Source organism: Globicephala melas, chromosome 6 (genome assembly GCF_963455315.2).
Source record: "Globicephala melas chromosome 6, mGloMel1.2, whole genome shotgun sequence".
Taxonomy (NCBI): domain Eukaryota; kingdom Metazoa; phylum Chordata; class Mammalia; order Artiodactyla; family Delphinidae; genus Globicephala; species Globicephala melas.
The window spans coordinates 89,616,170-89,628,647 of record NC_083319.1 but is presented as its reverse complement, the minus strand read 5'-3'; positions in this window follow the sequence as shown (position 1 = coordinate 89,628,647).

Genomic DNA, 12,478 nt, shown 5'->3' with positions numbered 1-12,478 from the left:
CTGTCTAACCTGTGATTGCCCTCCACACTGGACCCTCCTTGTTTCCCCCTGCCCAGAGCCTCACCCCCGCTGCTAGAGGGAGTTTTGAAAGTGAAATAGAAGGCATGGAAAATGCAAGTCACCCTGGAGATTTATCAGAAAAAGGAATCTTCCGCTAAACCCTGCACCAGGTCCTCCTCCTGACCTGCTGGCATGTCCAAACCATTTGTGGTGGGGGACAGGCTGGGGGCTATGGGGTGCCCACAGCACTGGCTGAACCCAGCCGGGCGCTCGCCCGCTGTATGATGTGGCTGGTTTCCTTCTCTGTTCAATGAGGTGTTTGGATTTGGTTCCTCAGTGCTCTGCCCATGGTGGGGGCCTAGTATCTAGGGTCTGTATGGGCTGCCCTGGGAGCTTGTCCTGACCTTAGCCCTGAAGTCCTGCAGCCCACAGTTCAGACCAATAGCCCTCCCTTTTGTGCAGGTGTGAGCAGGGCCTGCCCAGTCGCAGCACCGCTGAGGGCCCAATGCATCCCAATGGGACATCAGTTCTGCCCACACACAACCGTCCTGTGAAGGAGGAACTGCTGTTGGCCCACTTCATAGCTAAGGAAACTGAGGCTCACAGAGGTGGCTACTGCCTCAGTCCTAGTTCACAAAGCCACCATGAGTGGGGATGCAGCAGCGCCTGGGGGTCTGATCAGGCCTGGGCATGGTGGCCATTACAAGTAGTAGTTACTGTTATTCTCACATAACCCACAGCTAACTAACTATTCATGAGCAGCTGGAAATCCAGAGTTTTTAAGTTGGTATTATTCATACAAAAGCACTAGCCTCTCTGCCCTAGGGGCAGTGCTGGCTCCTGGAGGGGCCAGGGAGAGGGCAGCCAGGAGAGGGCTCTGAGGTTGCAGGGGAGGCCCCAGGTGTGGGGATGGGGCAGGTGAAGAGAGGTGGGAGGAGAGGGCTTTGTTCCTGCCTGTTTGCTGAGTGAAAGGGTTTCTGTGGGTGTCATAGGGGTCTCTCATGTGGGCCACATGGCAGCTCTGTGCTGAGGTTCATTATTCCCTCTGTCCAAAAGGCGGAAGCCAGGAAAGATCGTGGTGGAATAATTGGGCGTTTAGACCTGGGTTTGTAACTGTGCTCTGTACTGACCACCAGGGACCCAGGCAGGCATTTCACCTTCCCAGGGTAGACCTGTGGGGGGCTTGGTCAGCCCTGGGCAGGGTCTCATTCTCCAGGCGTGCCTGTCCTCAGGGAGGGACTTCCCTTGTCTGCTTTGTCATTTTCATTTGCCTATGCTGTGTCTGTTTACCAGATTGTTCCCAGGACAGACTGAAAGGGGCAGTGCCTACTGTGTGTCCCCGCATCTACCTGGTTTCAAATTCTAATGCTGGAGAGACCAGCATGACTGTCCAAGGCCGGTTCCCAGATGCTGACCACGAGGCTTGGGTCCATGGGGAAGTGACCACTGGGTAATGTCCCAGGAGACAGGGTGGGCTGGGGAGGGACAGGGCCAGCAGCTATGCTCCAGCAGAGAGACACACGTGATAGAGAGGCTGCATGTGCAGCCAACGTACATGTGCAGACGCACACACGCAGCATGATGCTGAGTTCACCTGCTCCTTCTGAGCTGTGTGACTGGGGATACATTTACTGTCTGTAAAATGGGGATGCTGTGAAGATGAATTGACCCAGCCCAGGTGAAGCCCAGACCAGCTCCCGGCAGTGAGGGTGGTGGTGGCCTTGACCTAAGCCCCTCCTCATGCTGCCACCTTGAGCAGGTGCTGAAATCCTGCTGGCCAGTGATAGCCAAGGGCCACATCACCCAGAACAGGCCCCAGAGTCTGGTGGCTCTTAGGGCGGTGGCTTCATGCCCTGGGTGAGACAGAGACCAGGATGCCTGACCCACTTCACTCCTCATCAGGAGGGATGGGAGTCTCATGGCTAGAAGGGCCTGGGCCCCACTTCACCCAACACACCACCAGGAGGGGGATGAACATTGCCTGTGCCCCTGAATTACTGTGGGGAGATCATGACTATGTCATCTGGGATCTGGGAAGATGTGCATTCAGATAGACCACATGAATGGGAACCTTTGAAAGTGGCTGAATCCCTGGCCCTTTTCCATTCGTGAGAGGCAAGGAGACAGAGATGGCATTTCCATTTTACAGAGAGAGAGAGAGACCAAGGTTGGAAACGTGGTGTGGCATGTCTGAGGTGCCCCAGGCTGAGTGAAGCAGGCCTGTGCTCAACCCTACCCCGGGAGGCTGGCTTTGCAGCTATAGTTCCTGTCTCTGCCAGGGCCCAGGCTGGCCGACACATGCCCACCACCAGGGAGCGGGAGGAGGAGAACAGCCTGGGGCAATGGGCACTCCCTGGGAGCAGGTGGCCCACCTGCCCGCCACCCACCTGAGGGGAACCATCTCATGGCATTGGGGTGGGCCTAGGATTCTGCATTTCTGTCAGGCACTTCCAGGCACCGCTGCTCCCACCAGTTCAGTGCACAGAGCCGGGAGGCAGGGCAGGGCTGCCACCCTATTTCCAGAAGGACAGAGGAAGGAGGCCAGGCCTGTGAGGAGCTTCTTTGTCATCACCCCCGTTTTAAAGACAGGGATGGGGAGACACTGGCCAAGGTCATGCAGACATGCCTGGGCCAAGCATGGTAATGGACTAGTAACATGAGATGGGCACCCAGGCAGGCATATGCACCACCTCACTTGATCCTCTAGTGAGACGTGACATGCCCAAAGTCACACAGTAAGGCCCTCAACCCCAAAACAAAGTGAGTTCCCCCCATGAGGTTGTCGCTGAGTTGTGCCCATCATGTTCTGGACTGTCATGTAGCTATCGACAGAGCGAGTGAGAGGCAGGTCAGCTGGCTTGGAGGTGCCCACCCAGTACTGTGGAGAGAGAACAGTGAGATGCAGCTTCCTCTGTGGAGCCCTGATCCACCCATCTGTCCTGCCTGTCTCTGCATTGGTCTCTTCCCAGTCCCCAAGGGGCTGACTCCACTTGCCATCTATGGGTATCTATGCCCAGCAAAGTCCTTGTCCCCAGGAGCAGGGCAAAGGTGGCAGGGAGAGTGGTCATCCCTACTATTGGTTCTTCCCTTCTCTCTTAGTCACAGGCTCCTGCTTTTTAGGTCAGCAAATGGCTTCCCAGAATAGGAGTCTCTCCTGCATTTCTTAGCCTCTCCTGCATCGAAGGGTAGCCGTGTGGCTACATTCTGGCAATGGAAGCGGTGTGCAACATTAGGGAAAGGACCTTAAACAGAGGGCGTATGCCATTTTTTATTATTTCTGCCTTCGCATTGGCTGGAATGTGGCTGTAATGGCTGGAGCTCCAGCAGCTATATTGGACCATGAGACTTTGGGCATGGTAGTCTCACACAGCAGAGCCAAAGACAGAAGGAGCCTGTGTCCCCAATGCTTGGATCACAGGCCTTCCCTAGGCTGCCTACCTCAATACTCCTTTTTTTTTTTTTTACATCTTTATTGGAGTATAATTGCTTTACAATGGTGTGTTAGTTTCTGCTTTATAACAAAGTGAATCAGTTATACATATACATATGTTCCCATATCTCTTCCCTCTTGCGTCTCCCTCCCTCCCACCCCTCTAGGTGGTCACAAAGCACCGAGCTGATCTCCCTGAGCTATGCGGCTGCTTCCCACTAGGTATCTATTTTACGTTTGGTAGTGTATATATGTCCATGCCACTCTCTCACTTTGTCACAGCTTATCCTTCCCCCTCCCCATATCCTCAAGTCCATTCTCTAGTAGGTCTGTGTCTTTATTCCTGTCTTACCCCTAGGTTCTTCATAACATTTTTTTTTCTTAGATTCCATATATATGTGTTAGCATATGGTATGTGTCTTTCTCTTTCTGACTTACTTCACTCTGTATGACAGACTCTAGGTCCATCCACCTCACTACAAATAACTCAATTTCGTTTCTTTTTATGGCTGAGTAATATTCCATTGTATATATGTGCCACATCTTCTTTATCCATTCATCCGATGATGGACACTTAGGTTGTTTCCATCTCCTGGCTATTGTAAATAGAGCTGCAATGAACATTTTGGTACATGACTGTTTTTGAATTATGGTTTTCTCAGGGTATGTGCCCAGTAGTGGGATTGCTGGGTCATATGGTAGTTCTATTTGTAGTTTTTTAAGGAACCTCCATACTGTTCTCCATAGTGGCTGTACCAATTCACATTCCCACCAACAGTGCAAGAGTGTTCCCTTTTCTCCACACCCTCTCCAGCATTTATTGTTTCTAGATCTTTTGATGATGGCCATTCTGACTGGTGTGAGATGATATCTCATTGTAGCTTTGATTTGCATTTCTCTAATGATTAATGATGTTGAGCATTCTTTCATGTGTTTGTTGGCACTCTGTATATCTTATTTGGAGAAATGTCTATTTAGGTCTTCTGCCCATTTTTGGATTGGGTTGTTTGTTTTTTTGTTATTGAGCTGCATGAGCTGCTTGTAAATTCTGGAGATTAATCCTTTGTCAGTTGCTTCATTTGCAAATATTTTCTCCCATTCTGAGGGTTGTCTTTTCGTCTTGTTTATGGTTTCCTTTGCTGTGCAAAAGCTTTGAAGTTTCATTAGGTCCCATTTGTTTATTTTTGTTTTTATTTCCATTTCTCTAGGAGGTGGGTCAAAAAGGATCTTGCTGTGATTTATGTCATAGGGTGTTCTGCCTATGTTTTCCTCTAAGAGTTTGATAGTTTCTGGCCTTACATTTAGGTCCTTAATCCATTTTGAGCTTATTTTTGTGTATGGTGTTAGGGAGTGTTCTAATTTCATTCTTTTACATGTACCTGTCCAGTTTTCCCAGCACCACTTATTGAAGAGGCTGTCCTTTCAATACTTCTTAAATGTGAAAAAACAAAACAAAACAAACTATCTTGTTTTAGGGTACTGTAATTTTGTTCTTTTTCCTGATACAGCTGATCTCAGTCCTAGTTTTTATATGTTATATTTTTCATTGATAAATAGGTATTTTTTTCTATAAACACAGGACATATAACAGATTAAAACACTCATCCCTCCCCACAATCCTATTTTGAAAAAGTAAATCAGATTATATCACTGACCAGCTTAAGTCCCTCTGAAGTCTTCTGATGAAAATCCTCACTCCTGGAACCTGTACAACTGAAACCCCTACATCCTCCCCCCTCCTCACCCTGCCCATTGCCCTTCTGTGTGTTCCTTGGACTCATCTCTACTTCAGGGCTTTTGCACGCCCCGTATTCCCAACCTGAAGATCCTACCCCCAGGTCTCCATGTGGCCAGCTTCTTCATAACCTCTGATTGTAGACCACCTGTCTGCAGTAGCCCCTGGCCTCCCTTACCCCGTGCCCTGGGTCAGCTCCTGAAAGCACCATGCTTGCTGTTTGTGTGTTGACTGCCCCCTCCCCCGCAACCACAGACGCAAAACCCCAGGTACTGCTAACCCTCAGCCCGCACCTGGTAGCTGCCCGGGGCATGCCCTGGCCATGTGCGCTTTGTCCAGTCTCCAGGAGTCCCTCAGCCTGGCTGGCTCGGCCAAGCCCGTGCTTTGCAAACCACTAATGACGGGGCTCTATATTCTTGGCTCTGACATTGACCGTTGACTCAGACCACGAAGCCACTGGGCCATGGGTAAGCGTGGGAGTGAGGACAGGTGTCTGGAGCTCTGCTGGGGTAGGTGGCTTGTGGTTTGGCAAAGAGGTGTCTGCTGGCAGGTCAGGTCTAGTCTAAGTACCCCCCTTCCTCTCCCGAAGGTCGATTGCTAGCCTTGGCCTGTCCAGGGAGCCAGCTGGGCAAAAGGCCCAGACTCAGGCCACGAGGAGGTCCTGTGGACAGGCGATGGCTCCTCCATAGTAAACTGGGTCTGAAACCTCCACACAGGCGCTCAGAGGAAAGTTGCTGAGGGACTGGTGGGGCCCGCACATACCCAGCCCGAAGACCCCCGCCTTCCTGCCTTTCCTGGCCCAGGGTCAGTCTCCTCATTATCCAAGTCTAGGGGCTGCCTCCTCCAGGAAACCTCCAGATGCCCCTGAGGGCATGCTTTCTGCATCCCCAGGTCTTTCCCACCACCTTCCACGACCCCCACCCCCACTGAGGCTCTTGAGGCTCAGGCTGGGGGCTGTCTCCTTTAGCACCCACGGCTTCCCACAGGTTGTGGACAAGTGGAGACACTGCCACTGAGAAGCCAAGGATAGAACTAGCAGGCGTTGCTAAGGGACCCTGGTATGGGGCTTTGGTGTGCACTGTCTCACTATGAACCCATTCGGCATGTGGGGAAACTAAGGCTCTAAGAGCTGAGATTTGAACCCAGGTCTCCTGAGTCCACCCCACCTACCCCAGACGGGTGTTGGGAGCTACCGCGAGGCTGGGGTGAGTCCTGCAGGAGCACTCAGCCATCTCAGACCCTTTCCTGTCTACCCTGGAGAAGCGTGGCCCACCTCAGATCTCAGGCTGACCCATGGCTTCACTTTCCTTAGGGAGACCCCTGCAAACGCCCTAGGAGCCACAACAGGGTGGGGGCTTTGAGCCCAGGCGTAGATCTCTCCTGCTCTGAGGTGGGGAGGGGCCAGTGGTTGGCCCCTGTGCCTGCCGGACATCATGCAGTGCCATCCGAAGGGGTATCCTTGTTCTGATCCTGGTTAGGCCAGCATCAGAACTGCTGAGGGATATTACTTGCCGCCCATGCCCTGCATTTCTACCCAGGTCCCAGGGAGGCTGGTGTGGCTGCTTTGGGGACCCCACTCGGAGCCCCAGCGTTGGAATTTGAGTCAAGTGGATTTGACTGAGGGGTGCAGAGGGGAAAAGACCCCACTTCTGAGCACCTGCCATGGTCCTGGCACCTTTGCACAGATGCACTCACTAATTGCCCCTCAACACGGGGCATGTGTCTTCTGCTGTGGAAAAATTGACTCCTCAGTGTAGCATGTTAGAAATGACTATACTGCAAAGGCACCATTTTTAGTTATTTTACTTGCATAAATCCGTGAAGAAAAGAGTCCTAAAGAGGGATCCTGTATAGGTTCCAGGGTCAGCCGACACAGTTTTCATGCTGGCTGGGTTCCCGATGACCAGGTGATGTCCTGTCATTAGTCATTTCTCACAGCTGATGAGCAGATTGGTCCAACAGATAGCAAGGCTGCCTTCATCCTGGTAAAGCCTATGTTGTCAAAAAGCAGGGGTTCCCAGAGGACCTTGTTTGCTAAGAACAACTGTAGGGCAACGAGGTGAGGGAGCAGGATGGTTTCACTTTAACTCGCCCGTTACCCTCTGGCTGCTGCTTGCCTGCTGTAATGCCTGGGCTGTGCTTCTCGGTCTGAAAATGTTGGTCCCCACAGCCTCTTCTTTCAAGTCTCTCTTGAATCCTGTTTGGTTGGCTAACCCCCGGTTCTTTCCTTGCTTTCAGCTAAGGCTGATGAGAAGAATTCGGAAGCTGAGATATTCCACTTCAGTTCCACAACTGCTACCTCCCATCTAAGGGAGAGGGTGTGGAGGTTTGAGGGGTGAATTGGCTTGCCCAAGGAAAGGACCCTTGTCCCTTCAGGAGCAGGTAGGAAGCAGGTGTGTCCTCCTGGTCTGACATGGAGTGGGATGGGAGCTGGGTGACCCCAGGGGCTGGTTCTGGGGCCACCACTGCTTGGGGGCCGAACCACCAGACCACTGGGGCCTCCAGCTGAATATTCAAGGCAGGTCCAAGAGCCAGGCCCTGCATGTGACCCACTGGCCTCTCCATGGGGCCAGCTGCCTGTCTAGCCCGTGGATGTTGTCTGCACTGTGCAGATGCTAAAAACTCCGGAGTGTCTCCCCACAACGTCCATCTCCTGTTGCTGGCTCTTATGGTGTCCGGGCTGGCAGGCCTGTTGCTGGGCAGAGGCCGGGCAGAGTACAACCAGCTCTCATTAAAGACATCTCATAAGTTGATGGAAACCCATCCAGCACAAAGGGGCATTTATTGGGCTGGATGGTGTGTCTCTGTCTGAATGCAGGGAGGAGAGAAATAGCCTTTCACAGAGTGCCAGCAGGGCTGGGCTGTCCTGCTCTGAGGGTGTCAGTTTTCCAGCTCTTTCTCCAAGCTGTGCAACCTGTCCCTTTTTATGTGAGTTACTCACCCTGTCCTGGGCAGGGGACTCGCTGATCCCTCTCCTGCTAAAACTGTTAGAGAGAGAGGGAAAAAGGGGGAGAGGGAGCAAGAGAGGAGAGAGAGACTGGAAACGTGAAAACACAGGTTGAGTTTCCATAGGGATGCTCTGCCTCAATGGTTCTCCATGATGGGAGTGACGTGCATTTATGTCTTACCTGAAACCCTCTCAGTAAGATGAAATCTGACGGTGTCGTGCCCCAGGAAGTGACTGTTGTGTTTTTGAAAACGGCTGTCATTCCCAATTTGCACAGCTTTGCTTGTGCTACTCCTTCTGCCTGTAACGTTCCTCCAAAAATGCACAATTAAGCAACAATTAAGTCTTATTTGACACCTATACATAATTTTAAAAAATGTAATGTGCTAAAGCCAATGCTAGTAATGTTCTGGAGAGGTTAAGAAGTAGCTCAGTTACTAGTAATAGAGGTCTAAAATTCAAAGACCTAACTAATACTGGATTTATTTTACTCGCACCTTGAAACAAGCCTGGAGACAGGAAATCTAAGGCTGGCATGGCTCCTCCACAGTATTATTATTATTATTTTTTCTGCTGTAACGTACTTATTATGTGCCCCCCAAAAAACTACACCATAGCTTACTCCAGACATCTGTAGGAGAGTTCAGTCTTGCCTGCATATAATACAATGAGATAGAGACTTCACACAGTTTCACAAAACCCACAGAGTAGCTGGGATATGCAACAGTGCAACGTCAGCTCAGCAGGAGGGAGTTGGGGGTTCTTTCTTTTCTGCCTTGCATAGTGTGGAGCTTCCATCCTCAAAATAGCCTCATGGCCCAAGGTGGCTGCTGGAGATCCAACCATCACAACAAAAAGCAGGCATGGGGGCAAAAAGGGCTCATTTCCAGTTATCCCCTCTTAAGGAGCTTTCCAGATGACTCACTCAGTAATTCTGCTTACATCTCATTAGCTACCCATAGATACAGGGTGGGATAGGCAAATTGCCCCCCACACTCTAGAATCAAATCAGGTCTTATTTCCTGAGGGACATGCAGTGGGTGATCTGTGGTGTCTTCTGCAGGCCGGCACACCTGTAAGTACAGCTGGTGGAGAGGTACATTGGCTGATTTCTTCTGGAAGGCAAACTTTTAAATACATATCAAGAGGGAGTAAAATATGCATCCCCTCCTGTGTGTCTCAAGTCTGTGATTTTATCTTTGGGAAGCAAAGGGAAAAACACAATGCACATGCATGAATATATTCATGGTCACACATTCACTAAACGACAATTCTGAAATACAGACCTCCTTGGAGATATTACAGCTTTGGTTCCAGACCACTGCAATAAAATGAACATCTCAATGAGTGAGTCACACATATTTTTTGGTTTCCCAGAGCAAATTAAAGCTATGTTTATACTATACTGTAGTCTATTAAGTGTGCAATAGCATTATGTCTAAAAAAACAATGTGCATACCTTAATTTTAAAATACTTTATTGCTAAAAAATGCTAACTATCATCTGACGCAGGGTTGCCACAAACCTTCAATTTGTGAAAAATGCAGTATCTACAAAGTGCAATAAAGCAAAGCACTGTAAAAAACAAGTTATGCCTGTAACTTAAATTTCCAGCAGGTAAAACACATGAGAATGCTGTTACATTCACTTGGTGGGATATTCTGTCATCACTGTAAATGTTACTCATGAAGGACATATAGTAACAAAAAGAGTGTTTACAATGTAACTTCAGAGAAAAGACGGGATATCAAAATGTGCATTGTGATTATCACTGGTTACCGTGCATTTGCAGGAGGCAGGGAACAGAGAGACAGGGTGGCTTCAAGGGCAAGGTTTTCTTTTTAAACTTCCCCAAACCTTGTTTTACACATACACACACATGCACACATTCTTTATATAAAATAATAAAAACATTTAAATAAACAATAAAAATGTATATAAATAATATAATTAAATAACAAAATGTAATATATTATATAATGAATATATTGAATAAAATATATAATTAGTTAATATAATAATATAATATTATGTTCATGTCAGAAAATTTAGAAAATGAAGATAAGAGAAAAAAAAGAAAATGATTCTATCATGCAGGAATAACAGCTTTTCCTAGTTTGATGTTGTATCATCAGTCACAGCCATCGGGAATACTAGGAGGTGTAGGAGGGTGAGGGTGTACGTCTTGCTCTTGCACCTGTGGGTTGGATGGGGCTCAGCCTCAGCTTCAGGTGTGGTCCAGGTGTGCTCCACATGTCTCCCATTCTCCTGGGACATGCTCCTCGGCATGCTCCTCTCCTGTTGGGAGTCCGGAGCTCCCAGATTGGCAAGAAGAGCATGCAAGTCCTCTGAAGGTTTAGGATTGGGATCGGCTACTGATGCTGCTGCCAGAGCAAGCCATTTGGCCAAGCCCAAAATGAACATGGTGGGAAAGTGTCCTCCACTCACATTTGAAGGGGAGGTGTGTGGATACATGCCCATTTATAATCCAAATTACCACAGACCTATAGCCTTTCATACCTTTTCTATGCTTTTTTATAAAGACATGTTCTTTACACAACAGAATCATTCTACTTATTTTGTTGCTTATTTATGTTACAAACACAACTTTCCGTGTCATAAAAATTCTTCTGCAACATATGACTGCATACAATTCTATTTTAATGTCATATTATGCCTTATTCAACTTTATGGAATTCATGTCCCCCCACCTTTTTCTTCTGCTTCTAAAAGCAATACTGCAATGATCATCCTCTCCTGGTACCTAAATCTTTGCACATACGCATGACTTTTTTAAAGAATAAATTTCTAAAGCAGATTTAGGGAGTGAGATAGCTGGCCTCAAGATGGACAAGGGACTTCTCTCGTAGCACAGTGGTTAAGAATCCGCCTGCCAATGCAGGGGACATGTGTTCGAGCCCTGGGCCAGGAAGATCCCACATGCTGCAGAGCAGCTAAGCCTGGATGCCACAACTACTGAGCCTGCACTCTAGAGCTTATGAGCTACAACTACTGAAGCCCGCGCTCCTAGAGCCCATGCTCCACAATAAGAGAAGCCCCCACAATGAGAAGCCCGTGCACTGCAACGAAGAGTAGCCCCCTCTCCCTGCAACTAGAGAAAGCCAGCGTGCAAAAATGAAGACCCAATGCAGCCAAAAATAAATAAAAAAAAAGATGGCCACAATAATCTTTGCTTTCATTTTCACACCCTTCTGTAGTCTCTTCTTACAGTAAATCAGAGCTAGTGTATATGGCCAATAAATTACAGCAGAGGTGATGGTGTGTGACTTCTGTGGCTTGGTCATAGAGGGCACTGTGGCTTCTGCCTTTCTCTCCTGGATCACTCTCTCTGTGGGACCCAGCTGCCATACTGTGAGGATGCTCAAGCGGCACTGAGGAGAGCCCAGTGTGGGGAGGAGCTGAAGCCTCCAAGCAATGGCCGCCGGTACCAGCTGGCCATGAGGGAGTGAATCACCTTGGAAGTGCATCCCCAGCTCCACTCAAATCTTCAGGTGAGACTATAGCCCCAGTTGACATCTGACTGCAGCCTCATAAGAGGCCCTGAGCCAGAGCCACTGTGCAGAGACACTTCTGAATTTTTGACCCACAGAAACTATTAGAGACACTAAATGATTATTTTTTAAAGCCACTTATTTGTTTCAAAGTGATAGATAACTAAGAGTGTGAGTATTTTGGTCGAGAGGCCAAACTCTGCTGTGGTATCAGATAAACCCCAGCATCTTAGTGGCTAATACAGAATGGTTTATTTCTCACTCTCACACACCTGATGTGGGTAAGGCAGCTCTCCTGCTTTTCAACCAAGTGGTGCCCAGGGACCCAGCATATTTCAATCTAGTAGCAGGTCACTTCCTCCCACACATGGGAATTAGTCATGTGATCACACCCAGATGTATGGGGCCAAGAAAATAATTGGACAAACTCTGAGCATTGTCTCTGCCAGTGAATCAAAAGAAATATAAACGGCTACCACATATTTTAAAAAATAGCCTCAGAGCTAAAGACCTATATGTTGAAACCATGATTCACAATGAACAACAAACCCTGAATGTACACAAATTTCCACAGTTGCTACACGAGAAGCATCTGCAAACCCAATGACTGACTTCCACACAACAATTTGGCAATGTATATCAAGGGCCTTCAGAATATTTATATCCTCTGACCCAAATAACTTTGCTGCTGGGAATCTATTCTAAAGAGATATTGTTTAATATGATAAAAGCAGTATGAATAATTCACCATAGCATTATGTGAAGTAATGAAAAATTGTAGGCAACTTAAATGTTTGCCAGGGAAAGGATAATCTGTGGCCCCTCCGTGATAGAATATCATGTAACCATTGCGA